General features: G+C 41.6%; 1 long non-coding RNA gene across 1 annotated transcript in view; it reads right to left on the reverse strand.

The window, feature by feature from the left end:
• Nucleotides 1–14,048: 14,048 nt before the first annotated feature.
• The window catches only part of LOC134478966 (uncharacterized), a 62,562-nt gene continuing 53,695 nt past the window's right edge, over nucleotides 14,049–22,915 (reverse strand). The window contains exon 2 of the long non-coding RNA XR_010051797.1: nucleotides 14,049–14,295. This is a non-coding gene — a long non-coding RNA (uncharacterized LOC134478966). The remainder of the gene's footprint in view (nucleotides 14,296–22,915) is intronic.

Consider the following 22,915-nt stretch of genomic DNA (forward strand, 5'->3'; position numbering starts at 1 on the left):
GCAAGTCAGGTCAAATTAATGAATTTATTGGATATTTTTTCTTGATGCTCCTTCTTCCAATGTTTCACTGGGTGAAATTTCAAAGACACAACCAAGTTGAGGAAGCATAGGGGGAGATCCCGACTGCCACGAGCTGCATCCAAACCCTAGCATGTTCTTCACTGACCTTCTCACACCTAACCATCTGTTGACAGCTCTCCTTGTCAGCCCACCCTACTCTTAACGCTTTATAAAGTAACCTGCAGTACCAGAGCCTTTTCCAGCCTTGTGTTCTGCCGTGCACATCGTTAACTGGAGTTTAGCATTTATTTGCAGCTCCTCCTTGAGACAAAAATACCTGTTTAGTGACATCCAAAGTCCCCAGTGCAACGCTGAAGAGCTTAACAAGGGCCTGTCTGATGACTCCAATCCTTATCAAGTTATATAATATTCCTATCACGTAGAAAAGTTCCCTTGTGTTCCTTTCCACCGTCTCCCAACCCACACTCCCCCAGAGATAATCACTCTTTTTTTTTTTAATTTTGTCATCATAGATAACTTTTTCTTGCTCTAGGAACTTTATAAAAATGGAACTATAAAATACTGACTTTACCTACTTTTTTCCCCGCTGGGAATATGTCTTCTGTCTGAGATTTCCCTTTTGCATGCTTCTGCATCCGTGAGTGATTTGTTATCATTATTGCGGAACAGCTTTGAACACATCTTCTTTATCATCGTTTCCTCACCCATTCATCTGTAGATGGCCAGCCAGGCTGCTTCCCGCCTTTATTTATTATGAGTTGAGCTGTAATGAACACCCTTGAGCAAGGGCTTTGTGGATTATATTTCGCTTCTCTTGGGAAAATACAAAAATGGAGTTCAGTACCATCGTCGGATAATAATTAAGGCCCCATGTTTCGCTATCAAAGAACTTTCCAATGGGGTTAATCTGTTTTAGACAGCCTTCATTAATAAATAAGCGTTCTGACTGCACCCCATTGTGACCAACATCAGATGAGACCAGACCTTTTATTTTCCCATTCTGTTAATTATAGATATTATTCACTGTTTTTTTTTTACTTTGTTTTTGCAATTTTTAGATTTGTGTGTGTATGTGTGTGTGTGTGTACGCATGACTTCAGGTAACTGTGAAGGCCAGGAGAGGACCCTGGCTCTCCAGGAGCTGGAGTTACATGTGATTTGGAGCTGCGTGAGTGTTGAGAACTGAGGTTCTCTGCAAGAGCAGTGCATGTTTTTAATCAATAAGCTGTCTCTCCATCCCTGGTTATGGTTCTAAATTACATTTCTCGGATAATTATTGTTCTTGAGTATATTTTAATGTCCTTATTATTGACCATTTATATGTTTTCCTCTATGAAATACCTTTCAAATCTTCTATCCATTTTTATTAGATTGTTCTGTTGTCATATGTTAATAAGAATTAAATTAAAAGAAGTCTTTAAAGTCCACAAAGCTATATATATATATATATATATATATATATATATATATATATATATATATATACTGGCTGCCTCAAGTCACATTTATTAGTTATCATATTAGCACATAGATTAATAGAAATTTAATGGCCTGTTAAAGAAACTCAAGCCCCAAGTTTCCATTATTTTTTTTACAAAAACAAGTTAAATCTCTGAACCTTTACAGAATATATGAACTAGATATGTATAGATGTTGAACTCTTGTCTATTAAATTCTATGTTCTACATAAACATTCTATAAAACTAGACATACCTATAAATACATGCTTATAAATTTCTAAGGTCCCTCCATTTTATTTTAGTTGTTCTGGGCTCTCAAAATTTCAGAGATTTAATTCCAATTCTGTCTGTCTGTCTGTCTGTTGTCTCTTTCTGTATGTGTGCATTTGTGTGTCTGTTCATGCATGTATCTGTGTCTGTATCTTTCTGTGTGCGTGTTTGTATCTGTGTGTGTGTCCGTGTCTGTGTGCCTGTGACCATTGAAGGCCAGAAGAGGGCAGCAGATCCCCTGGAGCTGTTGTTGCAGGCAGCTGTGTGCAGCCTGATGTGGGGCCTTGTAGCGCAAATGCCACTCCTTTAATGGAGCAGCGATCACTCTTCCCCATTGAACCATCTCGCCATCTCCCAGATTGCCTATCTTCCAAAAACAAATCTTGACTGGTCTGTCTATGTGAATTAATCCTCCTAACTAATCTTCTTGGTATTCTGGAATCATCCCACTGGTGCTCTCTGATTTCCTAATATAACTCACTTTGGGCACAGTCTACAACATCACATCATCAAACATCACACATCAACAATATCATAAGGAGATGTGTAAAATAATAGTGACAAAAACCACAGAGCTGGTTAAACAGAGGAAGAGATAAGAAGACTAGATTACCTGGGATTCTTTGTTTTGCAAGAAACCAGAAACCAGGGGGAACTGTATTACACAAAGGGGAGGATATATTGGTTCGAGGGCCACAGGAAGAACGGGATTGCAGTCAGACCTCAAGGCAGAGCATTGAGCTTAAGCAACTTCACAACCAGGAAGCTAAATCCCACTCTGACTTCCTGATTCCTCGTTAATTTTTTTCTTCAGGTCTGCCTTATTCTTTCACACAATCTGCAAGCATGTGGTCAGGAAATGGTAGAAGGGGCTACTATTACTGCCCTCCCAAGAGAAAAACACAACATAGTTTCCCTGAACCCAATTCAGAAGCACACGTGATAACATCTGACCCTCTCAGTCATCAGCCGAGTCCAGGTGCAGAGTCTGCGGGAGCACAGTGGCTCGCAGTCAAGCCAGTCAGCAGAACTGCTGAGAGGAATATTGTTCACGAGGGCGGAAGAAACGTGAATGAATATGATGAAGCAGACAAGTAACAGAGATTCCTTATGAATGATACGACCCGCGTCCCCAAATGATTCACATGGGTGAAGGCAAAAGAGGTCAAAATGTAGAGGGGGGAATAAGTCATAATTTGACCCAATACGCATTGTTTGAGGCAGAGAAATGCAAAAATAGCTGAATCGGGCCATTCTTTGGCTAAAACTTAGTTATTTACCTCGCCTCACTCAACGTGGATAGGTGAAAGCTTTATCGAAATAAAAGTATTCACAGGCTGAAGCCAGAAAAGGTTTACTATTTAACTTTTAATATAATGTTTCTATTACATTCCATATCTCCAATAAACATTTATTATATAAGTAATTAAAGATTCATGGAGGCAGAAAGAAAACGAACGAATCTCTTCTTCCCTAAGACAAGTCTTTCGAGTTCATCAAGGTAACGGGGCAAGCTGAGGAGCTAGGGAAGACCATGAAGTCTGAAAAAGCAGGAGATGCCAATGAGCTCTCTGCAAAATGGCAGGGAGAAAAGACCCAGGAGTGGTGAGATCTGCTGGTGGAGGGGAATTCATAAGAGCGGCATGCTAACCAGTGATGATGGGGTTCTGAACATTTTAAAGTTGTGAGTTGGTGAGAAGGGATATTTGCAGTTTTCATGTTTTTTTTTTTTTAAATATGCTGAGAAGCTGAAGAGATAGCTCATAAGTTAAGAGCTGCTCTGGCTGCTCTCCCAGAGGATCTAGGTTTGATTCCCAGCACCCATGTCTGCGACCCCAGATCCAGGAAATCCAGTGCCCTCATCTGGCCTCCACAGACACCAGGCACACATGTGGTACGCAGACATATTTGCAGGCAAAACACCCACATACTTAAAAATAGCAAAAACAATTAAACCATGATAAAAGGATTGAGGGCATAAATTGAAGAAACTAAGCTAGAAGCTTACAAAGGGGTAATTTATTACATGGTAAATACAAATATACATGAAGAGCTAAGAACTTATACACACACAATGGGTGTTTTGCATATCATGGGGCAATTATGGTTAACAGAGTACGTACATTACAGAATCATGAGTTTCAGCTCAGATGGGTAGTAGGTATGGGAAGAGCAAAGGACTCTTATGCAGAAGTTCTCCTTGGCAGCCATGTGCTAGACAAAGAACCTCTACTAGTACCTGAGTAGACAGAAAATGTCTTGAAGGTCCTATGAATGGACTGCACTGTGCCTAGTTCATGAAAGGAAGCTGTAATGAACTCGGAAATGGAGAGCTGCAAGCCACTGCTCTGAAGGTACTGAATGCTGGGAGAATGGTGACATGTGGCAAGAAACTCTACAGCAGATAGAAAGGCTGGAGTGATAGGCAGAGTGATGTTACAACCCTTGGGTGTGGACAGAAAGATCCTCTTATTGGCATGATAAACTTGGACTTGACAATCTTTAAGAGTCAAATGAGTTGTGCTCTTGGGTTCTCGAATAGTGCACTGGGTGTTTTTGTTTTTGCTTTTGTTTTTTTTTTGTTTTTTGTTTGTTTGTTTTTGTTTGTTTCATTTGACCTAGAGATACTGCAGGAAACTTGTGAAAAGTATACAAACCAGAGACATATATCAGGTCACCCAAGTAAACCATGCTTCCTCGGTCCATGCATTCTCTTTCAAGAAGCTAGTTGTTGGAAGAGGTTGCCAAACAGACTCAGAATATAGTCAAACTCTTCAAAGTATTCCAAGAAGGGTGCTATAAACCCTTAAATGCCACATTCAGGAAAACAATGGGAATAGGTGTCATTTGTGCAGTACCATGGAGTACATGCCATCTGCCCCTAAGAGTAAAACTCACAGCAGTCTCTATATAGCGAGGTTACATGGTGTGTTAGCAGTCTTTTACCACTGTGACAAAATGCCTCTGAAAGCAATTTAAGAACGGGAAGATTTATGTTGGCTCCTGGCTTCAGTGGTTTCAGTCCACTGTCAGATGGCTTCATTGTTCTTGGGTCACAGTGAGGAAGAACATTAGAGCATGAGAATGTAAAAGAAAAGAGTGGCTTGCCCTGCCCTGTGGTGACCAGGAAGCACAAAGAAAGACCAAGAGATCAAGAAGGGGCTAAGACAAGACAAACCCTTCGAAAACACCCCTCACGTGATCTACTTCCTCCAAAGAGGACAGCCCCCTCCCCGCAAAAAACAACAACATCGGATTGTGAATCCATTTAGGTATTAACAGGTCAGGGATCCCACCCACAGGCCATGATCCAATCATTTCTCAAAAGCCCAATGTCCAAACATTGCTTTGGAGACCAAGATGTATGAGCCTTTTGAAGAGACATTTTAAGCCAGAGTGCATGATAAGAAAGCAGTCTAGATCCAAAGCACAGTGCCAGATGTCATTGGCTTCAGTGCCCATGGCTTTTCCCTGTGGTACTTATGGCCAGTCAGGGGGCCACATACAGCGACCATGCTGAAGTACCAGATGTCTTTCCAAAAATGATTTCTAAAAGCATGCTTCTTCTTACAAGAAAATCAAGAGAACCAGTACAAGAGTTGATAAACCACCCTGATGTTGAGTTCATGAGAAGGAACAGCCTAGAGTCTGGGGCAGCAGAAGCATCAAGCCTCAGTACCAATGCTTGTTATTCTGGTGACAGACATTTGATCCAAGGCAGACCTTCTGCCTTTCCATTGAGAATTCTCTCCTGTATGTGAGGATATTGTTTGGAAACCTTGGTTCAGACTTACCAGTGGGGAACAAGCAAATGTTTATGCTAAAAATACGAAATGAATGACAAGGGCTCTGCACAAAGTTGGAGAGAGCTAACTTAACTTGAGCATAGAGTTGAAAGGTAGCCACTCTTGTTTGTCAAGTGCAACATGAGGAAGGCATACAAATAAGGACGTCCGTGGGCAATTACTAGAATTTTAGGTGGATCATAGAACTTAGGTAAGCCAAAATATACACAGAGAAGCCCGATGCCTCGTGGCAGAAGAGACACTCCTTAACTAGAAATACCTCTGAAGTATAAACTACCTCTTCCTAAACTGAGATGTAAGAGATAAGGGAGGTAGGAAATGCACTGCTCTCTGTGCAATTATAAATCAGGAAAGGCAGCAGCAGTGAATAAAAGCACATGTGCGTGTGTATCACACACACACACACACACACACACATACACACACACACACATTCACACACAGACACATTCACACACACTCACACATACACAGACACTCACACACACAGAGAGAGAGAGAGAGAGAGAGAGAGAGAGAGAGAGAGAGAGAGAGGAGGAGGAGGAGGAGGATGGAGAGGGAGAGGGGAAGGGAGAGGGAGAGGGGAAGGGAGAGGGAGAGATGGGTATCATTAGCATTGAATCTACTCTCAGGAGAAGGTCTGCTAGTTCAGAAAAACATTAAAGGTTTCAGCATCAGCTCAGTGAGAAGGGCTCTCCTGAGGCCTCCCTGGAACTCAACCAGAAACTCTGACTCATTCCTTTTCACCTCCTGGGCGAACAACCAGGACAGTCTCTGACCCCGCCTCATGCTGAAGCCCATGGACATCATGGATGACATGCCCATCTGCTGTCCCAGCAGGACGAGAAATAACCAGTGAGCACAGTGTGCTTTGAAAACACAAAATGTCTAAGACTTTCTTCTTTTTTTCTGGAGTCTCATTCTCTTTAGTTCCAGCAACCAAAAGTTGAAAAGCAAGCGAGCAAAAATATGGCCGCAACAGGGCAGTTGCACACAGGAACTCACAGTGGTTATGACAGCCTGCACAAGACCTGTGCAAGCTGAAGCCGGACAACAGCCCAGTATGGCTAGGGACGTTGGCCACAAAGTCCCACCTCTAGCTTAGGGACTGCTGGCAGCCCACAACTGCCTAGAGAGGAAGAACAAGTTTTCTTTAGGGTGTGATCTCTGGGAGGAAAAGCGCCCTCCAGTGAGGGACCACATACCCAAGAACATACGGGATGCACAAATTGGACTTGATGGGTTTTAGAAACAAAAAGTAGAGGCGTCAAAGTCACTCTGGTAGAGAAAGTGAGCGTGGATCTGGGAGAAACTTCAGGAAGGAGATGAGATGATCAAAATACACTGTGTGAAAATCCCAAAGAACTAATGAAAATTTAAAAAAAAATAATCGTAATCTGGAGGCTCTTGCAATCAGAAGAAATAATATCGTCACACAGCTTCCTGCTGCAGCTGTCTGTTCTGTATCTACTCTGATGCACATGGAAATGGCATATCAGGGCCTCAGTCATTTCATTTGGCCCCCAATGGTCACTTCTGAAAAGTCGGAGAGAAAATATCTAGCCTCTCAGAGATTTGAAGTGCCAGGGTTGGGGGGGAGGACGGTACCCAGGGAGTCCCCACCCAATCATAGGAGAAGGGGAGGGGGAAAAGTTGCAGGAGGGGGTGAGTGGAAGGGGCAGTGAGCAGGAGAGGCAGAGAGTGGGATATAAAGTGAATGAGTAAAAAAGAAATTTAAATTTAACTTTTTAAAAACAGTTATTATTTAATGCTGGCTACCTCCGAGGGGATTCAACATTCCCCAAACTCTTCTGAGAAATGAGTCCTCAGAAATTCAAAGCTTCATCTGTAAGGTGAAACAGAAATTTAAGGAACTAAGTCTTGAGATCTGAGAATACATTAAACATTGTTATAAACACTTTAAATGCTCTCATTCTGTTATCAGAAATGACCGAGTCCTCTGAACCTGTGGTTTCCATAGCAAAGCCGTGGACTTCCTTTCGTTTTTTTCAGAGTGACTTATTTTTATGTGCATAGATGTTTTTTCTGCTTTTATGTCTGCGTGAGGGTGTCAGATCCTTCAGAACTGGAGTTACATGCAGTTGTGAGCTGCTATGTGGGTGCTGGAAATTGAACCTGGGTCCTCTGGAAGAGCAGCCAGGTCTCTGCTGAGCCATCCCCAGGAAGCCCTAGAGTTTCACACCAAAATGGTCAAGATAGCAATGACTTTCTCTTGGATGAGTGAACTGTCGGGTATTACATATAAACCATACACTCCACTGTAATTCATATGTAAAACTGAAATTGTTTAAACATCTGACAAAATATTCTCACCCACCACACGTACACTCTGAGATACAGAACACTCCACAATCACTTCTCATGACGCACCGGCTCAATCACGACCAAGGATGTTTGTCCAACCTGCACAGGCGCTGAGCCCTCGAGTGGCTCACGGTTCTGATTTAACCGGCTCCCTAAATTGACTCTGCAAGCAATCACCATACCGAGCTCCATTCAGAAAGCAGAGGCAGGAGTTAGAACAACAACAAACTCAGGAGAAAGGTGCTGAAACTGCTTTGGAATTCAGTTCTTAGTAAATTGATGTGGGTGGGGGAGGGGAAGCTGTGAAGTTGGGCTTTCATATCTTGATTCATCTCGGTGGTATTCCTAGCTGTGTTTGTCTCCTGGTTACTCCTGAGAATGCCTCTTTTGTCTCTCGTCAACATCTACTCCATCCCTTCTGTGGCCTTTGAAAACTTTCTCTTCCTCTAGGTGCCCAAAATCCCCAATCACAAGACCCTACTTCTATCTTCTCTACTGTTCTGAGGGATTTTTTCACTTCCTTTCTCTTCCTCTCTGAATTCCTCTGTACTGTGCATTATCCTCATTTCTGTCTTTGACTCCAGGTCCAAGTATCTCTCCCAGTAAGTTTATCTCTTTGATCTTCATTCAGAGAGAAATAATAGTGGGGCAGGGAAGGTGGGGAGGGCTGGGGTGGAGCAGAGGAAGAAAGAACAAACCCCTATTTCCTCGAATCCTGCTTCTTCAAGTCTTTCCTGAGCCCTCGGTCGTTCTTCTGCCTTCTCGGCTGCACCAGGGTTCAAAGCTAAGTCCCCAGACCACTCTTGGCCTCTCTGTGATTTCTGTCATGTTTCCTCCATTTACCTCTTCGATACCCATATTGTGATGATAATCTTCATCTATTTCCTTGATAGCCCCTTACTCAGAACTCCTCCTAGGATCACGACTGACCTATTACACACCAAACTGTCTACCTTCTCCCCACTTTCTACAGCATTTACTATTACTGATGGCCTGCTGATCTGAGTGCTGGCTCCTGAGCCCATGCTTAGGTGCTTGGTGCCTGCTGATGCCAGAGTCCATGTGGATGCCCATGGTCCACGCTATCACCAGAAACACCCAGAAGTCCATGATCCATGCTCCTGCTAACTGTAAAGGTCGAGGAAGCTACTTTTCTGATGGTATCAATGACTCCAGAGTCATAGTTGAGAAAGAAGGACATACTAGGATTCTGTGACAACCCCTATCCTACCCACCAAAATGTAAAAGATTAGACAGAAAGCCATTGAAGAAAACTCTTTAAAAATGTAATCAGAATACTGATGCTTTCCCCAGTCAATGGCTTCAGGCAGGGGCGCAAATGTACAAGAACTCAATTTTCTTTAAGGGGCTGGCCACTAGGAGTTTGACCATGCTCCAATGAGTATATGGGCAACACAAATTGAATTCGTTTTTTTTTCTTCCTAGCCTTCTTTGGGGGAGAGTTACAAGGATGGGGATAGAACTGGGAAGTGAGTGTGATCAGGGTTCATGATGTGAGATTCCAAAATAATCAATAAAAATAGTATGAAAGAAGAAAGATTATGGATGGCTTTGTGCCTCCTCCATTCCTTCTGAGAGCATCCTGACCCCACTTCTAGTTCTTCTTCCTTTAAGATGTCCCCATTGCTTTACTCTCAGCCCCTGTCTCTATACCCTGCCCCCACTCTAATACCTCACTTCTTCAAGGTTCTGCTGGTCCATGGATCTATCGTCTAAAAGTTGCCTCTTAAGTACAAATGTAGGAGCTCTTCAAAGGCATGGGCCACCTTACTCATTTATCTACCATAAAGAGCTAGGGGCAGGATAACAAAAACTCAGTAAAAGTCATTTAAACTGAATTAAATAGTCTTGAATACAGCATCTGAAAGTCAATGGGCACAAAACTAAACATCTTCCTTGTTTCCCATATCCCAAACACCCTTAGTTAGCTTTAACCACCTCCCATGTGCATTACCTTAATAATTCCTCAAATCAATTTCTTATCTCTCCTCCACACTACTGTTGCTAGATTAATCTCCACTTAATATACTTAAATCATCCCACATCTCAAAACCTGTTAATGTTTATCCCTTGGCTACCAAGCCCCTAAGTTCCTCAGAATATGGCCCCAAATAACTATAGGCCAGAAATCTAATGCAGTTAGAGAAGGGAAAAAGGATTACGACAACTTTCAGAACATATGAAAGCTTTACAACTCAACCTTTGACTCACTGAGGGCTGGAATTGTCACTTTGCTGTTGGGTTTCTCTTCTCTGTGTATCCAGCTTCCTCTGTGACTAGGTTTCCTGACCCAAGTTTCAGTTTACGAGCAGCACAGCCAAGCTACTCCCAACACCTTCTGAGCCACGAGATCTAAAGTTTCTTCCCCATAGTTTCTGTTTACTCCCATCACTAGTTTGCTCTGATAATTTCCCAGTCATAAATTCTAAAGATGGCACATGCTCATCGGTGATCACAGAAATGTCACTATACAACCTGTAGGTGGTCCAGCCACTCATGCCACATGCTTAGCTGATATCAGCCATGATTGCCACTGACTGGGAGAAAAGCAGGAGAGGTAACACTACGGGCAAAAGGCTCTTTATAATATGGAGAACAGACAAGAGTAGCATCTTACAACCAGTGTCCTATGGCTCGCATTCACTGAAATACCTTACCTGCCCTAGGAATATGTGATTGCGTGTTAATCAAAACAAAGAAAATTAAACGACAAATGTTAGCCACTCTGATTTTATCACTACACACGATCTTCATATCTCAGATTGTCACACTTTTCCCGTAAATCTATCCAATTAAAATAATTTTAAGAACCTCTACCTCTAAATCATTACATTTTCTTGCCTCGTCTAGGTAAGTGTATGTCACAATCATGACAAAATGAGTTGCTCTTTCACGAACTCATTACACAGTTTTGTTATTTTGGTCCACACCTTTCTGTTCACGCCTAGAGTAATCTCTGCCCAAAATCTGGTGAGGTCAAAATCCACTAACCAAGGGCATGGGTGAGCATAAAACAATTCACACACAAAAAAAGCCAGTGCACAACAAAAAATGAAAGCCATCAGCAATCACCTGAGCACAGAGAAAGAAAACTGAAAATGAAGCACACTTGTGTCCGTTTAGGTTGCATGGCCACTGTGGTGATTTCCGTGAAAACCCATTCATAGTGGAGAGCAAATGCACCTAACCCATGTCAAAACTCCACAGATATGTGTCCAAGGACAAAGTGTAGGAGAAGAAATACACCTGACATCAAGAATTTGTAAAATAATAGGCCACGCAAAGCAGTGTTGCCTGACCATGAAAGCTGCTGTTCTCGGACGTGGCTGCTGGCGTTTGACAAGAATGAGGTCCATTTAAAAAGCACTTCCCTGACATGATTCATTTTAGAAAACATGGAAAAACCTGAAAACGAGGGAAAGGAAATCACTCTGCAATCTGGATGTCTGGAGAAAGCCACTCTTGATATTCCCGCTCTCTCTGACTGGACTGATGCTTCACTTCTCTCTCTTTAGTCAGTGGGACCTGAATCAGACGAAGTCCATATCTAATTCCTTTATTAATGTTTAAGCTGGCTTAAGCTTTGACTTATATCGCCATCACTTCCAAGACAACGTATTTAATGGTCTCAAGTATGAACAGGTCATAGATTTGAGTTTGGGTTGGGTTGGGTTTGAGGACAGAATCTTGCTGTGCTGCCCAGGTTGACCTCTGACACCTGGGCTCTAGTAGCCTCCCATATCCAGTTCCTTAGGATCTGGGAGTGAGCTGGCTAGACAGTTAACTACAAAAACCCTTTTAGAGTTGGGTTTTTAATGCCAGTCTGTGTTTTAATAAGAACTCATAGACTATAAGGAGAATCTATACATACCAATATCTTACACACCTCTATAGTCTCAAAAAACACTCCAGAGGTTTGCTTCAGAAGAAAAAAGTGGAACAACTAGAAACAAAGTTAAAGGACTTCTAAATGTTTACATAAGGATTCAAGGTCCCATGCTTGCATAGCATACGTGATGCCAGGGACTTTCTCTCCAGAACCACACATAGAAAAGTGTCTTGCCTAAATATCAGTTTAACAAAAATCTTGACTGGCATTCTCTTTAACACAATCGGAAGAGACTAAATGAAAAGATGGTAGGCCCCATCCCCATAGTAGGAAGTCACTGACACATAAAACATGGAAAGTTAGTGTAAGTCTGGTATGTCTGGCTAACAAAATTGAAGAACGAACAAGAATCCAACATGAAAAACCAGTTCAGGGCATGCTGTAGTCTTTGTTAAGTCTTGTTCTATTTAAATTTTCTACCTGACATCAATATATATATATATATATATATATATATATTAAAAGATACAAATTAAGTTTAAAAGTTCAAACCAGCAGTAAAATTCAGGTGTAAAATGGGTTGGAGCAATGGCTCAGCTGTTAATAAGAATGCTTGTTATTCTTCCAGAAGACCAGAATTCGATTCTCAGTGCCGACATTGATTGGTCAGTCTACAACTGCTTGTGACTCTAGTTCCGTGGAATTCAGCATGCTCTTCTGGTCTCCTCAGGAACCCAGATATACAACTGACACACAAAGGCACAAACATATTCATACACACATGAATAAAAATAAAGTGAGTCTTTTGAAGATGATATAAAATAGCACACACATATTTTTGTCTACAAACTCACAATTCTCATATCAGGTAGGAAAAAAATGTCATGTATAGGACATGATCTACAAGAAGCTTCATAATATTGTGAGTTTTCACTAAAAAAATCCATGTGAACAAAACATTGGGATAGATACTTTCATGGACTCTTAGAAATACCCTATATTTCACTCTCTCCAGAAAGGAAATATTCCCTTCACACTGCTCAGCCAGGGCATTAGAGAACTGCCTGTGCAGAGCAACTTCAAAGTCTTCCTCAAAAATTGATTCCAAATTTAAAAAAAAAAGCAAACAAACAAACAAACAAAAAATAATGAGACACAGAAGGCTTCTGTGACAACCTCTCCCCAAACCTATCCCCCAGCCTCACTCCACCCCAGCCCCCTCCCCGCCCCATCCAGCCTTAACCCATGTCCAGTGTCACCCCATCCTCATCTCCACCCCCACCCCATACCAATGCCCCATTCCCACCCCCAGAAAAGAAACGCTGGACAGGAATCCATTCAAGAGAACCCTTAAAAATTATGATAGGGATGCTGAAGTGTAGCTCTTCATGACAATGGCTTCTGGCTACTGGCAATAGGAGAAGGGTGGGAAGGGGCAGGGCAGGGACTCCATTTTCACTAAGGGGCTAGAAAGACATTGAGAGTTTGATCACGCTCCAGTGAGTATATGGGCAACACAAATTGGACTTGGTATATATTTTTTCTTTTCTTTTTTTCTTTTTTTGGGGGAAGGGGGAGGGTCACAAGGATAGGGAATGGACCTTGGAGGACTGGGAATGTACGTGATCAGTAAATCAATAAAAATACTGTTGGCAGAAAAAGACACCAATTTCTCAAGTCAAGTTTGAGAGTGGTGATTTCTTTTCTTCAGAAAACCTTTCCATTTTCCACACATGCCAGAGCATGTTGGAGAGAATCCTCTACAAAATGTGCCACACCTTGTAAGAAAAAAAATAACAACAGACAAAGGGAAGCTAGTGTCTTTGGGGGAATGGACGTAGTACTGGTGAATACATTTGGTGCTAAACTTCAAGGTTAGACGGTTTCACCTTCTAACAGAATAGAGGACTGGCTTCTGTCACTCAAGTTTTCTAATCTCTCCTCTGGATATCAACTTCTGGCCCACCAGCTATGTAGCTGTCCAGCCTCTAGTCTACAGAAAGTTCCAGTTACCAGCGCTAGAGTATGAAGACATTGTCATCGATATTGACTACAAATCATGACTGTTGATTCTTTCAGAGACAAAGCCTATTATTTGGCCAACTTGGCCAAAACTAACGTGAACGAAACACATCGCTTTTGACTTAAATGTTCTAACACAGGAAAACGCATTGTAAACATCAGGTAAACCCACCTGGGCATTAAAACACCAATTGGGCCAAACAGTAAGACCCTGTCACAGAAGAGGGGAAGAGGAAGAAAACTCTGAAATGCAAACTAGAAATCAACAACTATTATTGCAATGCCTATGGATTATTTTCTAATTCTGTATTCATGCTTTATTCTATCTTTATTAAGACAGGAGCTGGGTCAGTAGCTCAGTTGGGAAAGTTCTCGCCTGGCATTCATGAAGCCTTCGATCCCCAACGCTGCACAAAACTGAGTGTGGTGGAGTACATGTATAACTCTTCTAGCACTTGAAGGTAGAGAAAAGAAGATCAGAAGTTCAAGGTCAGCTTCAACAGCATAGTGAATTTGAGGGTCTGGACCAAATGAGACATCTCTATTTAAAAAGACAAAAACAAAAACAGGGAATTGAATTAACCTCCAGATCCCAGTGACCTAATTACACATATTTCTCTCTTACTATCTGTCTACCTGACTAGGAGGGGTTTAATTCCTCAAGACCTAGGCTAATGTACACTCCACACGATGCTAATGCTAATGTAGTTACATCCCCTTAAAGACCCAAGAACAGCTTAAGGGTTCATCCAGTCTTCTATGGTTCATCCTAGAATGAGGATCCTTACCTCCACCACAACCCATGGGCCAGAGCTACTGATGTAAGCACAGGAGAAGGGAGGTAGAGAATGTTAAAGACCTAGAGTGGAATTCTTAGTGAATGCCACTCTCCTTGCCATGCACACAGAGAAAATCGCACCACATGAACCATTTCATTTTTCTCTTCCTTATGTGTTTTCCTCACAGGCTTCCCACACACCCACAGTTAGATTTCTTCATAAGCATATAGGGACAGCCTTCGGCTGTCAAGTCATTGTTTCACTGTTGGAAACATTGTCGGCCTCCAGTGGTTGCACCAAGCCCCAGACATCCACATGGTCTCCAGTGGCATCCCAAATCACAGACATCTACATGAACCTCTGGCTTCAACAGGTCCTGGGACAGCAGACATTGGATACCAAATTGGCCTTAAGGGGCAGCATGGACCATAGAGGTCTTTTGAGAAGTTCCAATCCAGGAAACGAACTGATCTTCATGTCAAACATCCTTGTCTGTTTTCTTGTTTGTTTTCCTCCTCCTTGTTTTCCTCCTCTTCCTCTTTCTTCATTTTTGATGGGGAGGTCACAAGGGTGAGGGGTCAGACCTGGGAGGACCGGCCAGTGAATATAATCAGGATGCATACTATGAAATTCCCAAATAATCAATAGAAATATTATGTTGGAAAAAAACAAAAAGAAATGGTGCTTTCTGCCATGTGTTTTTATGGGTGTCTAACATGCATTTCTCATTTAATGCATATGACTAATCTAGAAGACACGGGACAGTGCTGGGTTTAAAACTGAATAGAGGTGCCCCTTGCACTGAAGTTACTTTTCCAAGGACTCACTGCTAGTAAGTCAAATAGTAGGGTTTAGGGTTATCAGACTAAAAAAACCTATCGTGTGTGTGTGTGTGTGTGTGTGTGTGTGTGTGTGTGTGTGTGTGTGTGTGTATGCACGCGCGCATGCCCATGCGCGTGTGTGACTTAAAGATCTGTGGTCTGGAAGGAATCTAGTGACAGTTGGGCTGGCTCTGAGAAACATAGCCCGTATAGCACTTTAGGAGGAAAGCAGATGCAGGGGAGTAATTTTTTTAAAAGATGAGTTCATTAGCGTTGGATGGTTGATTCAATCCAAAGGGATAAGAGAAAGAAAAGAATGTTATAGAGATCTGAAGGGAACACAAACATGAAAATTACCCTTTTATTTGAGTGTAATTCGTGACTTACATCTAAAAATGAAATGGTCCTGTATTATAAAATAATGCAAAATAAATTACAGAGAATGTTTAAAAAAAAAAAAGAAAGATCTGTGCTCTGGATGTGGGACATACCACTGCAGTAAGATTGACAAGGATAATAAAGATCACAACAAAGAATGGGGATGGTCCAGTCATAACCAGTAACCTGTAGATGGCAGGAACCATGGGGCCGAACAGAAGGCTGGTAAAGCTTTCCGTTGCTGGGACTTGCTGGGAGAGCCTGTGTTTAGCATGCTTGAAGCTGTGAGTCCAATTCCCAGCACAAAAATTAAAAATAAAACAAATTTCCATCCTTTTTCTTTTTCTGTGTGAGATCTTTGGAAAGATAGCTGGTCTCTTTGAATTAATTAAGGACCCTAGATCCTTAGACCATTTTGAGAGGGTGGGCAGCCCAAGGATATAAATACTATTGCTACTCTAGAAATTTAAAATTAAGCCATATTTCAATCAGAAATAGAAAAAATAATAAACAAAAAAATCTCTGAAATTAAGTATACATAGTTTACTTAATATGTGTTCTCTGTTTAAAATGGCTCCAGTTATAGTCTCTAGTGCTTTCGATATACTCTTGTCTTGTCAATCATTCTACAAATTGTAGGACTGATTACGTATTATCATATATCTTAAAACTAGTAATGAACTAATTGATTCCTATTTTTAAAATGCTAATATCAGAGTCATTTAAATATTGTCATCACAATTGTACTCTAAGAGAGCAAACTAAACACACACCAAGTTTTGTCTCAATACGGCTGTTTCTAAAGTTAACACAGAGCCAATAGACATATGACAAACTTTAAGAATTTTTCTAGTGAGCTTTACATCAACTTAACACCAGTTATGGTCATCTGAGAGAAGGAAAATGCCTCCCTAAGATCAGGCTATAGACAAGCTTGTAGAGTATTTCTTAATTGTGATTAATGGGAGAGAGCTCAGCCCATTGTGGGTAGTGCCATCTCTGGGCTGGTGGTTCTGGGTTCTATTAGAAAGCAGGGTGAGCAAGCCACAAGGAGCAAGTCAGTAAGCAGCACCCCTCCACAGCCTCTGCATCAACTTCTGTCTCTGGGGTCCATTTCTTGTCTGCGTTTTTGCCCTGACTTCCTTGTGTGATGAACAGTGATGTGGAAGTGTGGAAGTCACATAAACCCTTTCCTCTTCAAGTTGCTTCGGTCATGGTGCTTCATTACAGCAACAATAACCCTAAACTAGGACAGAAATTGGTAGCAAGATAGTGAGAAATTGCTGCAACAGACCTGAACCATGTTGTTTTGAGAAGGACTATGGAAGGTCTTTGGAACTCTGGAGTAGGAAAGCAGTTGAGTATCCAAAGCTTTGTGAGCCGAGAGCTTGGGAGCCAAATGTTGAGAGAAACAGAAGCCCTGGAGCTTGGCTTGAGAAGCTCCATAAAGATTCTATAATGGCCATTGCATATTTTGAGTTCAAAATGTGTGGTTCTGATCAGCTGCAGCTGATGAATTGGCTGTAATTAATAAGATGCTGATGTGAAACTTTTGCTTTGTTGAGGCAATCAACACTGCTCAGCTGGAGCTAAGAGATTAGGGGTGATTAAGAAGTGATCACCTTTGAGGTAAAATCTTTTGGGAAGTGTTTCCCAAGAGTCAGCACACAGAGGCTGTGTTCCAGGGGAGGCCAAGGTTGTATCATGTGCTGGCAGCCAAAGTTGGTAGTATAAGAGTCACCCACGTGATACTGATTTTGAAGGCATGAAGAAGGCATGAAGATCACGTGAGGTTTGGCACTTGAGAGGACAGAAAGGACCACTGGGGAAGCTGCAGCCTCAATAGTAGTTGAAAGCCCAGAATTGAAGGACTCATGCATAGAATGCGAGCCCTGTAGGCACCAAGAAGAGAGCCCAGAAGAGGCTACTGGTGAAAGCACAGTGAAGTCGCAGCAGAGAACCTGTACTTTGGAGATGCCATTACCATAGGATAAACAAAGGAGGCAATAGTTGTAGAGTGGAGCTGGCTTGTGCCTAGAAAGCAAACTGTATGTGTTGCAGAGGGCCGCGCCTGCAAAGTGACCCAAGTCCTTTGGAGAAGCCCAGAAGATTGTGAGTGGACAATCCCAGTCACTGGACATTGAGTGACTTACACTGTTAGAGTTTGATTTTGCTCTGTTCAGATTGTGACTGTGCCTTGGTCCTTCCCTCTTGAAGTAAGAGAGTATCTCATTTGTTTTCTATTTTATGAGAGTCCACAGTTGAGAGACTTCATTAAAAAGAGATTTTGTGGGGTTGGGGATTTAGCTCAGTGGTAGAGCGCTTGCCTAGGAAGCGCAAGGTCCTGGGTTCGGTCCCCAGCTCCTAAGTTTTTGTATCTTAAAAGAGAGTAGATATTTTTAAAGAGACAACTTTTGAAGTGTTTGTAAGGTTGTGGCTTAACAGTGATGTGTTTGGGTGTCAAGTTGACAAAAGGTCAGTTGTGCAATAGCAGCCCTAACTAGAAAAATATCAAAACATTTTTCCTTCACACAAGGGATTGGTTAAAGAAAAGGCCCCAGAGACCCCCAAAAACAATATAGACTATTGCCAATGTTGTTTGCCCTCTAGAGTTCTTGATGATAGGACCCCATGGCTGAAGACTTCACACATTTTGGTTGCAGAACATAAATCAAATTGGAACTGAGCTGGCAGTGTCCTCCCTGCTGGGTGGCTTTCACAGTACTAGAAATTGCTATACAAGCTGCTGGGGGAAAAGTCACTAATGGTCACAATCAGCTGTGAACCTCACCAACCATAATAGTGGGTTTCAGGGCATGTGTCCACTGACACAGTAGTGGGATGACTATTGAAGATGTAACCAACCACTTTTTGATTGGATGAGACCCATTCCCCAGGCAGGCATTCTGCAAACCTCATCGAGAGCCAACTCTTGGGGAGATCAGAGGCCCTGGAGGGTAAACCTGTGACTGTTGTCTTGGCAACTGGACACGGTGCCAAACCATGTTCTAAATAACTTATGCTGATGCACATAGATTCGTGCTGTTCTCCACCTTGATCAGAGCGGCTGCCCTTTGTAGTCACCGGCAGTTATAACAAAGGTCCTCAGTCAGTCAACAAGTGCTAAGAATAGAGGACACCTATATTAACTCACCCAAAACTCTGAGAACAACATGGAAGGGGTGGGCGGACAGATTGTGAGGGTCAGAGACCAGGGAAGACTGCATGCAAAAGTGCCTTCTGACTGTGCTATGCCGCTGTACCCAAGAACTCACTGCACAAGACATGTATAAGACTGGGCCCATCACCATTTCAGCATGCATGGAGGAGGGGTTTATGTGGCCGGTCCTTCCCAGAGGGAATATTGGAAATTAATGGTTGCTGGAGGAAAGTGTGTAATTCTCTATGTCAGTGGTTCTCAGCCTTCCTACTGCTGCCAAGAGAAACTTTAATATAGTTCCTCATGTTGTGACCCTCCCAATCATCAAATTAGTTTGTTGCTATTTCATAACTGTAATTTTGCTCCAAATTATATTATAAAGATCTGATATGCAGAATATCTGGTATGTGACCTTCCTAAGGGGGTCACGATCTACAGGTTAAAAACTGCTGCCTAAAGTAGTTGTAACCACTGAGAAGTTGCCCATGTTCTAGAGAATAACGTCTCACTCCTGCTCATGCGAGTACAACAGTTATACTCCGTGAGTCAAATGAAAGAATTTAGAAATGAAAGTAGAAGGGTTGCTTGATGGGAAAAGAAAGAGTTTTAGCAGGAAAGAGAGGGCTGTGAGAGCAGAAAATAGGAGGTGAAAATGACCAAAAACTTAAAATATACGCATATGAAATTTTTGAAGAAATTAAAAAAAAAAAACCTCTTTGAGACAAGTTTTTGCTATGTTACCCAAAGCAGGCCTTGAATCTAGGGCTAGAATTATAGGCCTAGACTATCACATACAAATAGTCACATGTTGTTCACTGAGAAATATTTGTTTCCTATGACTGCTGTAATAAATTGTCATAGAACAAGGTGGGCTCAAACAACAGAAATGTCTACAGTTCCTGAGGCTGGAAGTTCAAACTCAAGGTGGCAGCAGGACCTTGTTCAGTTTGAAGGATCTTGTCATGCCTCCTTCTAACTTTTGGTAATTCCCAACAATTTGGGGATTCCCTTGGTTTCTTGACCCCCATACTTAATCTCTGCCTCTATTGTTATGTGGTCTTCTCCATATATCTGTGTACAAATTTCCTCCTCTTTGAGGACACTGGAGTATACCCAATCCAAAACCACCTGATCTAAATGATTTGCTTCTACCAGGACCCCCTTTTTAAACAAGGTCATATTCACAGGTTTCAGGAATAAGGATTTCAACATCTATGGGGGTAGAGCATTTGGCTCGCAATGGCAGCTATAAATACATCTGCAGATCTTCCTGAAGGATATGGGCAAAGACTACAGAAAGAGAATGTAGATTCCCCAACTCTAGTGGAAGACTCTGCTAGGTAGTAGATTTTACCAGCAGATCCCAAAATCTCTCTCATAAGGTGAAGGGTAAGCACACAGAATTGCAGCCTTTTAATGGGCTTAGGAGATAAAAGCAGAGTGAATATCTACCTATACATTACATTTTTTACCTCTTATTAATCAATTCTTTAAAAGGCTCCAAACTGCATGTGAGGGTGCAAGCCTTTAATGCCAGCACTCAGGAAACAGAGGCAACTGGAGCTCTGTGACATCAAGTCCAGTCTTTACAGTGAGTTCCGGGCTTGTCAGAGCTACACAGTAAGAGCCATCTGTCTGTCTGGATGGATGGATAGATGGATGGATGACTGGATCAAGCAAACTCCCTTACAAACAAAATTTGACAACTAGACCATTTGAAATTTAAGAACTCCTAAAATCCTTGACTATTAATCATTTTTCTCTGTTTTTCTAAGAGCAAAAACTCTTGTTACTCAATCCATGATATGTAAACGTTCTTGGATCAACCTTATTGCACTCCTTGAATTAAATAATTAGCTACCAACACTGACCAAATGATGATTATGGTAAGAATAATGGTGATAACATTGATAAAAGTACATCTAAGACACTGCTAAGAATTTGGGATGCCCAGAGCAGAGGTGTTCCACAGACCTCAGACACAAAACCTGCCTGCAGAGAGCTGGTTGGCCAGGAGCACTCTCCCTCCAAAGCCCACAGCCCACAAGTAGGACTCCATTTTCTCTCTACTGACTGTCCAAAGAGAGACCCACCAAGAGTGCACAGGGCTCAAGAGCCTCAAGGCTGCCTGAGATGGGACCCTTTAGGTCTCCATCTGCTCCCAGAGCTGGGGCTGTCCCACAGCTCTCAGACACAAAACCTGCCAGCAGAGAGTTGATCTGCCAGGAGCGCTCTCACTCCTAAGGTCATAGGCTCATGGGCTCACAGACCCACAAGAGACAAGCTCCAGTTAGAGACAGGAAGACTAACTAACATCAGAGATAAACAGATGGCAGGAGGAAAGCACAAGAATTTAAGCAACAGAAACCAAGATTACTTGGCATCATCAGAACCCAATTCTCCCACCAAAGCAAATACTGGATATCCCAACACACCAGAAAAACAAGATTTGGATTTAAAAATCATATCTCATGATGATGATAGAGGACTTAAAGAAGGACATAAATAACTCCCTTAAAGAAATACAGAACACAGGTAAACAAGTAGAAGCCCTCAAAGAGGAAACTGAAAAATCCTCTAAAGAATTACAGGAAAATACAACCAAACAGGTGAAGGAATTGAACAAAACCATCCAGGAAATAAAACATGAAAATAGAAACAATAAATAAATCACAAAATGAGACAATCCTAGAGTTAGAAAACCTAAGAAAAACAACAGGAGTCATAGACACAAGCATCACCAACAGAATACAAGAGATAGAAGAGAGAATCTCAGGGGCAGAAGATACCATAGAAAACATTGACACAATAGTCAAAGAAAATGCTAAAAGCAATAAACTCCTAACTCAAAACACCCGGGAAATCCAGGACACAATGAGAAGACCAAACCTAAGGTTAATAGTTATAGAAGAAAACAAAGATTCCCAACTTAAAGGGCAATAAATATCTTCAACAAAATTATAGAAGAAAACTTCCCTAACCTAAATAAAGAGATGACCATAAGCACATAAAGAAGCCTACAGAACTCCACCCAGATTAGACCAGAAAAGAAATTCCTCCCATCACATAACAGTCAAAACACTAAATACACAAAACAAAGACAGAATATTAAAAGCAGTAAGGAAAAAAGGTCAAGAAACACATAAAGTCAAACCTATCAGAATTACACCAGACTTCTCACCAGAGACTATGAAAGCTAGAAGATCCTGGGCAGATGTCATTCAGACCCTAAGAGAACACAAATGCCAGCACAGGCTACTATATTCAGTAAAATTCTCAATTACCATAGATGGAGAAAACAAGATATTCCATGACAAATCCAAATGTGCACAATATCTTCCAACAAATCCAGCCGTACAAAGGATAATAGATGGAAAACTACAACACAAAGAGGGAAACTACACTCTAGAAAAAGCAAAAAAGTAATCTTCTTGCAACAAACCCAAAAGAAGATAGCCTCACAAACATAATTCCACCTCTAACAACAAAAATATCAGGACACAATCATTATTTCTTGCTATCTCTTAGCATCAATGGACTCAATTCCCCAATAAAAGGACATAAATAAACAGACTGAATATGTAAAGAGGACTCAGCATTATGCTGCATACAGGAAACACACCTTGGTAACAAAGAAAGACACTACCTAAGAGTAAAAGGCTGGGAAAAATTCCAAGGAAATAGTTCCAAGAAACAAGTTGGAGTAGCCATTCTAATATCAAATAAAATCAACTTTCAATGACAAGTTATCAAAAATGATAAGGAAGGACACTTTATACTCATCAAAGGAAAAATTTACCAAGATGAACTCTCAATTCTGAACATCTATTCTCCAAATGCAAGGGCACCCACATTCATAAAAAAAACTTTACTAAAGCTCAAAGCATACATTACACCACACACAATAATAGTAGGAGATTTCAACACACCACTCTCATCAATGGACAGATCATGGAAACAGAAACTAAGCAGAGACAGAGTGAAACTAACAGAAGTTATGAACATAAATGGATTTAACAGACA

Source organism: Rattus norvegicus, chromosome 5 (genome assembly GCF_036323735.1).
Source record: "Rattus norvegicus strain BN/NHsdMcwi chromosome 5, GRCr8, whole genome shotgun sequence".
NCBI lineage: Eukaryota > Metazoa > Chordata > Mammalia > Rodentia > Muridae > Rattus > Rattus norvegicus.